At 47.7% G+C, this 11,570-nt stretch overlaps 1 protein-coding gene across 4 annotated transcripts in view; it reads left to right on the forward strand.

Moving 5' to 3' along the window:
• LOC137562642 (NACHT, LRR and PYD domains-containing protein 3-like) overlaps nucleotides 1-11,570 on the forward strand; it is a 158,170-nt gene that overhangs the window by 4,054 nt on the left and 142,546 nt on the right. Inside the window, exon 1 of one of the 4 annotated variants that reach the window (XM_068274174.1) lies at nucleotides 4,191-4,261. The exons of the other annotated variants lie outside the window; for them this stretch is intronic. The gene's annotated coding sequence lies outside the window, so the exon portion shown is untranslated. Of the gene's footprint in view, nucleotides 1-4,190; nucleotides 4,262-11,570 lie in introns of those variants that run through there. 4 annotated transcript variants of the gene reach the window in all.

Here is an 11,570-nt window from a genome sequence, read left to right on the forward strand (position 1 = left end):
CGGCCTGGTCGGGTCGGGCACCGGAGACCAGCGGGAGCCTGCGGAGCGGCGGCGAGGGCACCTCCTGCCTGCTACGGGCTGGAGGAAGCCCCAGGTAAGTGGAAATTGATTTCTATTTTTTAACCCCCCTCCCTGAACCTTCCCTTTAAGTTCTTATGAACTTATTATGGTATGTGTGCTGGTGGCAAAGGCGTCACTTGGGTTGGTGTCAGAAACTCATGGGGCTCGATTCACAAAGCGGTGATAACCCAGTTATCACGCCTAAAAGACTTTAGGCGTGATGACCTTTTCACCACTGAGTTATCACCGCTTTTTCCTGCTCTTCGCGCGAAGTTACCGCGCGTACGTACGTGCGTGTGTTCGCGCGCGCGCAAAGTCCCATAGGGTTTAATGGGAGCTTCGCGCGAAGCGTCGGGTACTGCGTGCGCACTTACGCGCGATAACTTCGCGCGAGTTTCTTCTTATCATGCCTAAAGTGAGTTTAGGCGTGATAAGGGCCTTTTCACCAGCGTGCAAACACTTTGCACCGCTTGGTGAATCAAGCCCCTGGTGTCACCCTTCTCTTACCTCAGTAACCTTTTGTACTTGATCAATTTAAAGGATACCTGAAGTGACATGAGGAGATAGACATGTGTATGTACAGTGCCTAGCACACAAATAACTGTGCTGTGTTCCTTTTTTTCTTTCTCTGCCTGAAAAAGTTAAATATCAGGTATGTAAGTGGCTGACTCAGTCCTGACTCAGACAGGAAGTGACTACAGTTTGACCCTCACTGATAAGAAATTACAACTATAAAACACTTTCCTAGCAGAAAATGGCTTCTGAGAGCAGTAAAGAGATAAAAAGGGTCAATAGTTCATAGCTTTTAGCTCTGGCATACTTCAATAAATGTGTCATTGAGCAAAAACAATAAAATAGTTAAAACTTAAAAAGTACTGTAGATTTAGGCCTCTTTTACACCAGGACGTTGCGTTAGAGGGGACGTTAAGGTCGCATAACGTGCCCCTAACGCAACGCATGGTGATGCGGGAGAGGACGTTAGAGTGAGCCGCATTAGGCGGCTCTATCCGCATAAGGTCTACCAGAGTGGCGCTGATTGGCCGGCGGGACCTCGTGATGCGGAGTGAGACACTCCGCATCACGTGGTCCCGCCGGCCAATCAGCAGCCGCCAGTGCAGTGCATATTAAGTAGCCATGTGCGCGGCTACTGTAGTGGCATCTCCCCGCCTCCTCTCGCCCCCCACTGAGCATGTGCAAACAGTCTAACGCGGCTTAGCCGCGTGTAAAGTACTGCATGCAGTACGTTATGTAGGCTGCTCTAACGTATATTACAAGACCTATTCGAGGTGGAGTCGGAACTTTTAACAAAATGTTTCTTGAACGAGGTTCAGTGGAGTATCTAGGTGATCTGACACCCAGCGCTGATTATTTACAGACCCCCCCAACAAACAACCAATTTTTTTGATGTGAGGATTGACGCTGAGCGTGTCGCTGCACATTTTGGGGCATTTTGGAGGAAAGGGAGTCATCAGGATGTGGACAGAGGTGACCATTATGAAACTCTGTACTCTATACAGTGCTACAGAAGATGTCAGTGCTATGTAAATAAACAATAATAATATGGTAGGACATTAGACTATGACTATGGTAGGATTAGATTGTGAGCTCCTCTGAGGACAGTCAGTGACATGACCATGTACTCTGTAAAGTGCTGCAGAAGATGTCAGTGCTATATAAATAAACGATAATAATATGGTAGGACATTAGACTATGACTATGGTAGGATTAGATTGCATATCTAAGGAGAGTGAAAGGTGTGTGCTTCTGACCAGTTTCACCTGATTTATATACTGGCTGCCTCAAGTCTATTGACTAATTTGAATTTAAACTGACTCTCGTCATATTAAAATGGCAAAGCCTTTGCATACTGCATTCGCCTACCAGATAATGCAGGATCTAAGTAGCATGGTTGGATGGGACATTTTTGCTAAGGGTTGAATAGAGGAATGTCAAGGTGATTATCACGTGGCCTCTGAACTCTGTTATCAGCTAAACACAGAGCAGCAAGAAGGGAGAGAAGCAGGAGGGAGAAGCACATCAGGCACTAGCCTGGTCTATATTTACATAGTGTAAGGATCTGCTCTGTTGGCCTGCACAAGCAGGCAGTTTTTTGTCATTTCTAGGGCTGCATTCTGCAGGTCTCTGGAAAAGAGACCTTTTGTCAGCTTACAGCTTGCTGCAGTGGTAATTTGCATCCACTTGTTTTGCAAATTGACTTCTCTACTTCTCTGGAAGGGCTTCAGTATAAATGTCACTTCCTCCCAGAAGTCTTTGCTCTTCATAATTCCTGCTTAGTCAGACTGTATTGAGCCCAGCCTTTTGTGATCTGTTTGCAAGGTTTTTGTTAGCTTATTCAGGAATTGGTTTCTCAACTCCTGTCAGCTTGAACTCATCTTGCTATTTGATCTCTGCTGCTAGTTAGAGTGGTACGCTTTGTCGCTGTTGCGCTTAACGCGCGGCGACCGTGCTTGAACGCGTTTTGTCTCTGTTGCGCATATTGTGCGGAGACCGCGTTAAGCTAGTACGTTTGTTATTTTCCCATTGTATTTGATGTGTTCCGTTTTCTTGTTCTCGTCTTAGTGCTGCGGTGGCATTGAGGCGATTCTCTGTCTGTTGACGAAGTGAGCGTTCACTGCGGTTGTGCATCGCTACTTCGATCTCTGTATTTCTCTTTTCTTGTCTCACGTTGGGGATGAACGCCATTGCATGGTTTGCAACTAGATTGGCGGACATACCTTTAGTCTGTCTTAGTCTTGTCTGAAGTCTGTGAAGTGAGCGTGCACTGCGGTCGTGCATCGTTACTTCAATTCCTGTTACCTCGGTCTCTGTTCTTGTGTTGTGGATGAATGCCGTTGCATGGCTTGCAAGATTGGCAAACATCCATTCATTCTATGACTGTCCAGTCTGTTTCTATGCATTCTGCTCTAGTCTATCCTGTCTCCGTGCTGTGTATACACTTGTGCATTGTTTTTGCATTGTGCAGTCGCAGTCTAGCGTCTCTGGAGCGCACGGAGGAATATCTCCTCTGTGCTCCATAGCACCTTCTGCTGGCTGCTTTGTTTCCACCATTACTGGGCTCCTTTTTGTTTGAACGTTTGTAGGAGATCTTCTCTGTGTCAGCGCACCTGCTGTGCGCTGACCAAGGAGATTATTCTGCACTCGTTACACATAGCCTTACTCCACTCTCCCTTGGTTTAGAGCTTGGTGTCAACCCCTCTGCTCTTGACACCTAGTGCGGTTTGCACCTAACGCACCCCCCTAGTGACGCCACTGGCTGGGGGAGTGGTAGGGGTATGACTTAAAGAGAACCCGTGGTGGGGATCTTAGAATTAAATCTATACACAGAGGCTGGGTCTGGCTATAGTGCCCAGCCTCTGTTGCTATTTGAATCCCCCCTAAGTCCCCCCTGCGCTCCGCTCTCTCCCATAAACGCAGCGTGTCACAGCGGGCTGTATTTACCTCCCTAGTGTCATTCACGCCACTCCCCCACCTCCTGCAGAGCGCCGGTCCCCGTCCCTTCCCTCGCCGGTGATTGGAGGGAAGGGACGCGGGTGGGGACCGGCGCTCTGCAGGAGGCGTGGGGAGCGGCGTGAGTGACATTAGCTAGGTAAACATTGCCCGACAGCGCGGCTGTGATATATGGGCTAGAGCGGAGCGCAGGGGGGACTTAGGGGGATTCAAATAGCAACAGAGGCTGGGAACTATAGCCAGACCCAACCTATGTGTATAGATTTCATTCTAAGATCCCCACCTCGGGTTCTCTTTAAGTGTCCCTCTTTCCTATATCAGAAAGTTGGGAGGAATGTAATAATGCACCGTGATGCAGCATGTCAGGTGGGTAGCAGAAGAAAGCAGGTCATGGGTAGCATTACCAAACCAAACGTGCTAATTAGTTTATTGCTTGCTATTTTCATGTATTGTTTGTATGGCAGCGGAGATTAATCTAGATATAATTGTAGGTGTGTCAGGCACATAGCAATGCACAGCCCATGATATGATATGACAAAAGAAAGCTGACTTATAGGCAATGAGGGGTTGTTCATGAGTGTTATGCCATACTGTATGAAATCTGATACATGCAGTGCTACCTGGGAGGAAACAGAACGACTCATTACCTCTCCTGGCATTTTGTCATTGTGGGTTGTGCAATCACAGCTCACACTGCTCTGTCTCTCAGCCACACACAAGACTCCTCTAACAGGTAGGATTCATTTTCACCCTTCTATAACCTGCAGAGATACATATTACATAGAGAAGGATTCTTCACCCTCTGATCACTCGTCTTCTAGGCTAATATTTTACATGATCATAGGGGGCAGGAGTCTCAGAGGGGAGACTCCAGTGGTTGCATCAGCTTTACATGTTGGGGGTGGCACAAAGGGGGCACGATGGCTGGCTGGTGGGGCCCATTTGGGTGATCAAAATCGATGTTTCTATGGCAAGCGTTAGATATTATTCGTGATAAAATGAAGACTAACTAGTTCAGCAATGATATAAACCAAATGTAGATATCACAAACAGAGCTCAGAGGATTTTGATCAGAGCAGATTATCCAAATGATGGTGCTATTATTGAAGGAAAGTTACCTACAGTTGTACTTGGCTAGTTTGCTGGCATGCTTTTTATCTTTACATGCTTACAAGCTGCTTCTGTGTGGACAGATTACAGACAAACCATTCCAGCCCCCAGCCTGTATCTCACAACTCTACAAGCATGGGGAGGGGAAAGAGGCAGAAGGGAGAGAAACACTGCGTGTGTTATTCCTTATCTTAGTAGCTAAGCATTGCTGGAGACTAGAGCTTGTATTTTAAAGACAGGAAGTTTTAATGAGGATTATTATCCTGATAAGGATAATTTTACTTATTCAAAACTTACTGTCTGTAAAATACAAGCTCTAGTTTTTTGGCTAATGTAAAAGAAAACAGTAAGCGTTCAGCTTGTAGGCCTTCTTCAGACTCTATTTCTGTTGACTGACAATGTTAGAACATACAGTCAGAAGGAGATTTTTGCAAATATAAGTGTCATCCAGATACAATAATTACAAGGGAGCTTGCAAGGATTGTGAGGTATTTATAGCAAATAGATAAGATCCGTGGTTTACTTAACCTCCTTGCCGGTCTAATTCCCGCCGGCAAGGAGGCAGCGCAGCACTTTTTTTTTTTTTTTCTTCAAATCATGTAGCGAGCCCAGGGCTCGCTACATGATAGCCACTGAGCGGCGGCATCCCTCCACCCACTCCGATCGCCTTCGGCGATCAGAGTAAGCAGGAAATCCCGTTCAGAACGGGATTTCCTGCAGGGCTTCACCGGCGGGATGACGGACGTCATAGGGAATCCCGATCCACCCCTCAGCGCTGCCTGGCACTGATTGGCCAGGCTGCGCAGGGGCCTGGGGGGGGGGGAGAGGCGGCGCGGCGGGTAGCGGCGGCGATCGCGTCCTACATGCAGCTAGCAAAGTGCTAGCTGCGTGTAGGAAAAAAAAATATGCAAATTGGCCCAGCGGGGCCTGAGAAATCCTCCTGCGCAGGTTACCCCGAGCTGAGCTCGGGGTAACCGGCAAGGAGGTTAATGCCTTCATAGACTCAGGCTGACATGGAGAGGTTTTTACAAACCCTATCCTGTTAACTGTAAGCTGCTGGAAACAGTTAACTATGTTACAGTTACTGAGCATGGGGGGGACTCATTGGGGCAAAGTAAATCCCAGGGGTATTATCATAAGAGAACAGAGGCGCCAGCAGAATAAAAGGTAATAAGAATTTTAAAATTGTGCTACTGACGAGCTACTGTTTGTCCCCTATCTTATTGCCTGATGAAGCGGGCTGTGCCTGCGAAACGGGTTGCTTCTTTTCGGGTACCAATAATGTATTTGATTAATTCAGACAGTATTTTGAGTCTGCTTTCCGGAGGTAAGTTATCCACTGCCTCCCAGCAAATTTTAAAATGTTTATTACCTTTTATCCTGCTGGCGCCTCTGTTCTCTTACGATAATACTGTGTCCACCCCTGGTGGAGGGGTGACCTACCCCTACTTTTCTGATCTACAAAAAGCGACATCTTAATCCTGAGTGAGGACAGGTCTAATCTCCTCACCTGCATCAACAGTGGTTGCCTATGTGGTAACCCATGTTTGTGAGTATATTTATCTCACACTTACATTTTATCCACGGTTTCCAATACATACTACACTATATTGGGCTCTCTGTATTTCTTATTTAAATCCCATGGGGTTTGTTATAAACTGTTCTAATCACCTTTTTTCCGGCACCAGCAAACTCATCAGCAAGAGTTGCACACACGACTCATCACAGCAAGCAGGAGATAGACTTTCTCAGGCTTCTTCAATATTCACGTTATTTATTCAGGAAACAGGAATACAGATAGATACAGTTCATTATATCCTAGCCACGCCAATATTCATGTTGCGTTACAAGCTTCTTGATTACCTTCCTAGTGACTGTAATCAGGTCCTCTTAGATCTATTCTAAGTTACATCTAGACTACCTATGTACAGCATACATTATATCAGATTACATATAGAATAAAGATACTTAGAGGTTCTAGTCAGCATCTAGATAGCATGAGGTAGGAAGCAGAGCAAGAATCAGAGAGCCCTCTTTCAGCTCGTCCGCTTCTTTAATACCGACTGGGAAAGAGTTAAATGTGACCTCATCTTCGCCCTCCCACAGACCAGACTATTGGCTGAGCCCCCTCGTGGTGTCATAATACCCACCTACTCGATTAATATTTAATGAGGCTTTTGCCTTACTTACAGGAATTTGGTATTTAGAAAACATGGCCTATGTTTACTGTTCTTGTGGTGTACATGTTGAGGTCAGTGTAGGCCTGTGGCCTTCTTTCAGGAACATGTTCTCGGTATCTGCGTGTATAATCTACTACACGCAGACACTGAGATGCTTCTGCCTGAATCACAAGAAACTCTATTTATTTTAAAGGCATACTCTGCGGACAAGCCTTTTACATAAAACTCAGGCCAAATAACTGAGGCCTACTTAAATTATAACAACCCCCCCTAAAATGGCTTGATCCGCAGTTCCCAACTTCTGAACCCAGCAGTACCTGGTTTCTTTATGTTTCACTTTTCGATGTTCGTGCTCACACAACTTCTCTGCTCTAGGCGGTTATCCCTGGGAGAGAGGGCAAGACCTCTTGGTCTTCCTGTAACCAGGCTCTATGGGGAGGCCCTACTTCTAAGTCCCTCTATACGTGCTTATCACGTGGAGGCCGCGCATAACCGCGTGCACTGTTGCGAATGAGTGCGGTGTTCGCGGTTAGCTAGCGTTTGTTGTTTTCCATATCTCCTCATTGTATGATTTGCTGTGCCTTTGCTACTCTCGTGCTCCGCCTTGCTGTTGCCTTGTGTCACGTCTGGCGATCGCACCTCTCGCGATCGCGTTCCTGCTTCTTATCTGCTGTGGTGTGTGCACAGTCGCGGGTTGGCGACTAGTTTTATGCACACACACACACACACACACACACACAATCTGTCTCTGTGCTCACTCTCAATCGCTTCTCTTGCGATTGCGTTTCTTCCTTTCGTACCATTCCTGTCTGGCGTGTGTGGTAGGGCAGAGGAGCTGTTCCTCTGCACTCCACAGCTCCACCTGCCGACAGGAATTTCCCTCTGCAGGTGCATGCACCTAGCCTGGGTGTCCTCAATTATACGCTTGTGGAGGAAATCCGCCTTGTCAGCGCACGCGTTGTGCGCTGATCACGGAGAAAGTTCCACAATCGTTACATTGTCATCCCCATCCAGACGACCAGTGGGTGTAGGAAGAACTTGTGAACTGCAGAGGCCCAGTCCGAGTGTCCCTGGAACTTCGCCGGAAACCTTTTCCACCAGGCCAGACTGGAACTCACCTGCTTATTTTTGTGTTCTACCTCGTTAAGATCACCTTGATCATGGTGAAATCTTACCTCTAACTTAGTGTACTGTCTGTTTAACCGTTGTAACAAAGTGTGGTCGTCTTGGATCAAACCCTGTTCCCCTTTGTCCCATGTCGTGTTCTCTTTCAGGATGGGAACTTCACGTGAAACTTTGAACTTTAGAGTTCTCTTAACAATTTGAGAAATAACGTCATCAAACCTGGATGACTTGATCCATATGGGATCTCCGCTCACACAATATGTTCCCCTTGACAGATCCCTGTTATCGGAACAATTATGTAAATGTACCTTGAATGTGTCCTTAAGCAGGCCATACACTGGCTCGATTCGCGGCCGTTTCGACAGCCGATTCGAGCCTGGGATCGAATCTGCTGCCAATCGTTCGCGGTAAACGCAGCCGCCGATCCGATTTCCTCCCGAAATCGGATCGGTCCGTCGATCGCGCCGTGCGGGAAATTACCCTCGATCGCCCGCGGGTAAAGTGCGCGTCGCTAGCGGCGGCCGATCCGATCAAGTATACATTACCTGAGGCTGGCTCCCGGGCGTCTTCTCCGCGCTGCACGGCTCTGTTCCGGCTCCATCCATCACGGCGCTTCCTGTGTCACTGCAGTGACCAGGAAGTTCAAATAGAGGGCGCTCTATTTGAACTTCCTGGTCACGGAGTAACACAGGAAGCGCCGGGATGGAGCCGGAACAGAGCCGTGCAATGCGGAGAAGATGCCCGGGAGCCAGCATCAGGTAATGTATACGGGGGGGGACAGGCGGCAGGAGCAGCTCAGCAGATGGTGAATCGGTTTCAGGCTGAAATCGATTCACAATCTGTTTGCAGTAAAGGCAGCCATACGATCCCTCTCTGATCAGATTCGATCAGATAGGGATCTGTCAGCTGGTCGATCTAATGGCACATCGACCAGTGTATGGCCACCTTTAGACATGATGCTAAAAAAACAAACCTTTCCTTCAGCCACCGGTGTGGCTTCAGGGTGGATCTTTTGAATGGTAGCCTCGCATTCTGTGTTATTGAGCCTGCAGGCTTCTTCACTAACTTTGACTTGCCCTGGCAAACACGGGTACCTCTGTGAGAATTGCCCGCATGAGGACAACTCTGCTTGTTTCACCTCCCCGTCTAGCACCAAAAAAGGTTGACCTCTCAGGTCCTGGTGTAAGACACGTGTTGAGGTGGGAACTAAGGAAGTGGCGGTGCCTAAAGGAATGTTGCACCGTTTCCATTTGTTCACCCAAACATCTCGAAGCTTCCATGCAAAAGATCCTTCTCCAGAAAAATCGATATACCTCCCCTTGTCCAATCTCAGTTGTACAGGATCTTTTAGCCTCTCCCTGACAAAATATGTCCCCAACTGTCCTGATTGGACCTCTTCCCCCCCTTATGTCCTGAGGCACAATATGTAGCTGAGGTTGGGAAGACTGTACTCTCTGCAATCTTTCAATTAAGAGTACCTCTTCACTTATCCAACTATCATGAGGATACGTGGCTGCATATGGACTGTGTAATATCGTCCCCTGTTGTGACCCGTGTAGTGAGAATGGGGTTCCCTGTGTTGGCTCTCCCTCCCCCGGGATCGCTCTCCCCACCCTCTTTGTCACATGGAAATGTGGCTTGATCTCGATTTTTAATTTACTGCTGCGCTGTGTGTGGACTTGTGACAATTGAGATTGGATATTCTTCTGACCTCAATTAACATGAGCCCACACACAGCGCAGCTCCCCTGTGCGCTGTGTGCAGTGTAACACATAAGGAACTAAAGCGGCAGGTGCAGGGGGCGGAGTTATGTACGCACAACGGGGAGGAAGAACTGTCACTTCCTCCCCGATAATATATGTTAAAACGGCCACAGGGGGTGCTGGGGGGGGGGGGGGAGGATGGTGCTGTGTATTGTGAAAGTTACACAGCACCAGTAATAAAATTTAAAACTAAATCTTACCAGTTCAGAAGTACTTTAAGTGCTGGTGGTACCTCCAGGTAAGGATAGTGCTCATGGCCGGCCTTTGACCTGAGCTCCGGCGCGGTCGCTCAGGACGGCGGCTTCCAGGGGGGGCGCACGTGATGTGCATTCAACTGGCCCTGGCCGCTTTTCTTTTTGCTGGCTGCGGCTTCGTCTGTGGCTGTTGTGAGTGGTAGCTCCGCCCCCTGGTGCAGCTGGGGGTGATGGGGCGAAGACTCCAGGAACCTGCTGCTGCCTCTTGCCGAGTCTGTGTGAGCCGTGCATGCCAGTAGCGCCGCCCCTCGCTCACAGGCGATGTCTGCGCTGTGGACTAATCAGAGAGAGACCTGCTTGTCACTCCTGACTCCTGGCCATCTTCTGTCCCCAGCTACAAGCAGAGAAGTAAGATTCTCCAACTGCCTCCCAGCTGGGGAAGTGTGTGTGTGTGTGTGGGGGGGGGGGGGGGGGGAGGTGGGGAGGTGCCTATATACACTACAGGGGAATCTGCGTGTATACTATACACTATTTATCTGCCTAGCTATACACACTAAAAGGGGGATCGGTTTATATATACTAAAGGTGGGGATCTGCCTATATACACTTAAGGGGGATCTGCCTATATGCACTAAAGAGGGGATCTGCCTATATGCACTAAAGAGGGGATCTGCTTATATACACTAAAGGGGGGAATCTGCCCATATACACCAAAAGGGGGGATCTGCCGATATACACTAAAGAGGATCTTGCACACGGGCGCGTGTGTGTGAGGATGAATGGGGGGGGGGGGGGGGGGGGGCACCAAATCTGGTTACACTCAGGCTGCTGTGAAACCTAAGGCAGGCCCTGATAGTGCTTAGGGCACTGCCCTATGCTCCCCTTTCCTGGTGGTGTAGCTCCCATATCCAGAGCTCCCAACTGTCCCTCTTTTGGAACCCAGTCCTTCTGCCCCTCTTTCCTCCTCATTTGTCTCTCTTTCAGGACTTTTGTACAGATCTATAGAAATATATGTATTTTTCTACTGAAAAATGTATATCATTGACTCTAAACTTTATTCTCGTTTTTTAAATTGATATGTTTCTTATTTTCAAATGTTAATATGGAGCAAAAGTATTGATGATAAAAAAAAGGACCAGTGTGGTTTGAATTATAAAATGACATCTCTTGCTTATGAAATCTTTATGGTATGCCTTAATAGGGGTGTAGTGGGGGCATGGCTAGGGGTGTGGCAGGGGCGTGTCTGAAGGTGGATACACACCGGTGATGGATGTCTCCAATCGGTGATGGCCGACATGGCTGGGCCGGGTTGTACTGTTATGAGGCCTGAACAGAGGAACAGGTAAGGACCACAATGTGCAGTGATACAAACAACTAAGACCATAACATAAGGTGCAAAGTAAGGTTTTATTGTGAGCGGTGTAAAATATAGTGCAAATAAGATGCAACCACGTGCACAGCAAGCTATATATACAGACAACCAGGGAATGCAATGACAATGACCAGGGAATGCAATGACAATAATGCAAACATGATGAAAAACATATGCAAACGGAATATATACAGTGAAGCTTCCACAACCAGACAAACAGTGTGCACACATACAATTAACCCCTGACTAACTACAGTGGAGGAAATAATTATTTGACCCCTCACTGATTTTGTAAGTT

This window comes from Hyperolius riggenbachi, chromosome 3, assembly GCF_040937935.1.
Source record: "Hyperolius riggenbachi isolate aHypRig1 chromosome 3, aHypRig1.pri, whole genome shotgun sequence".
NCBI lineage: Eukaryota > Metazoa > Chordata > Amphibia > Anura > Hyperoliidae > Hyperolius > Hyperolius riggenbachi.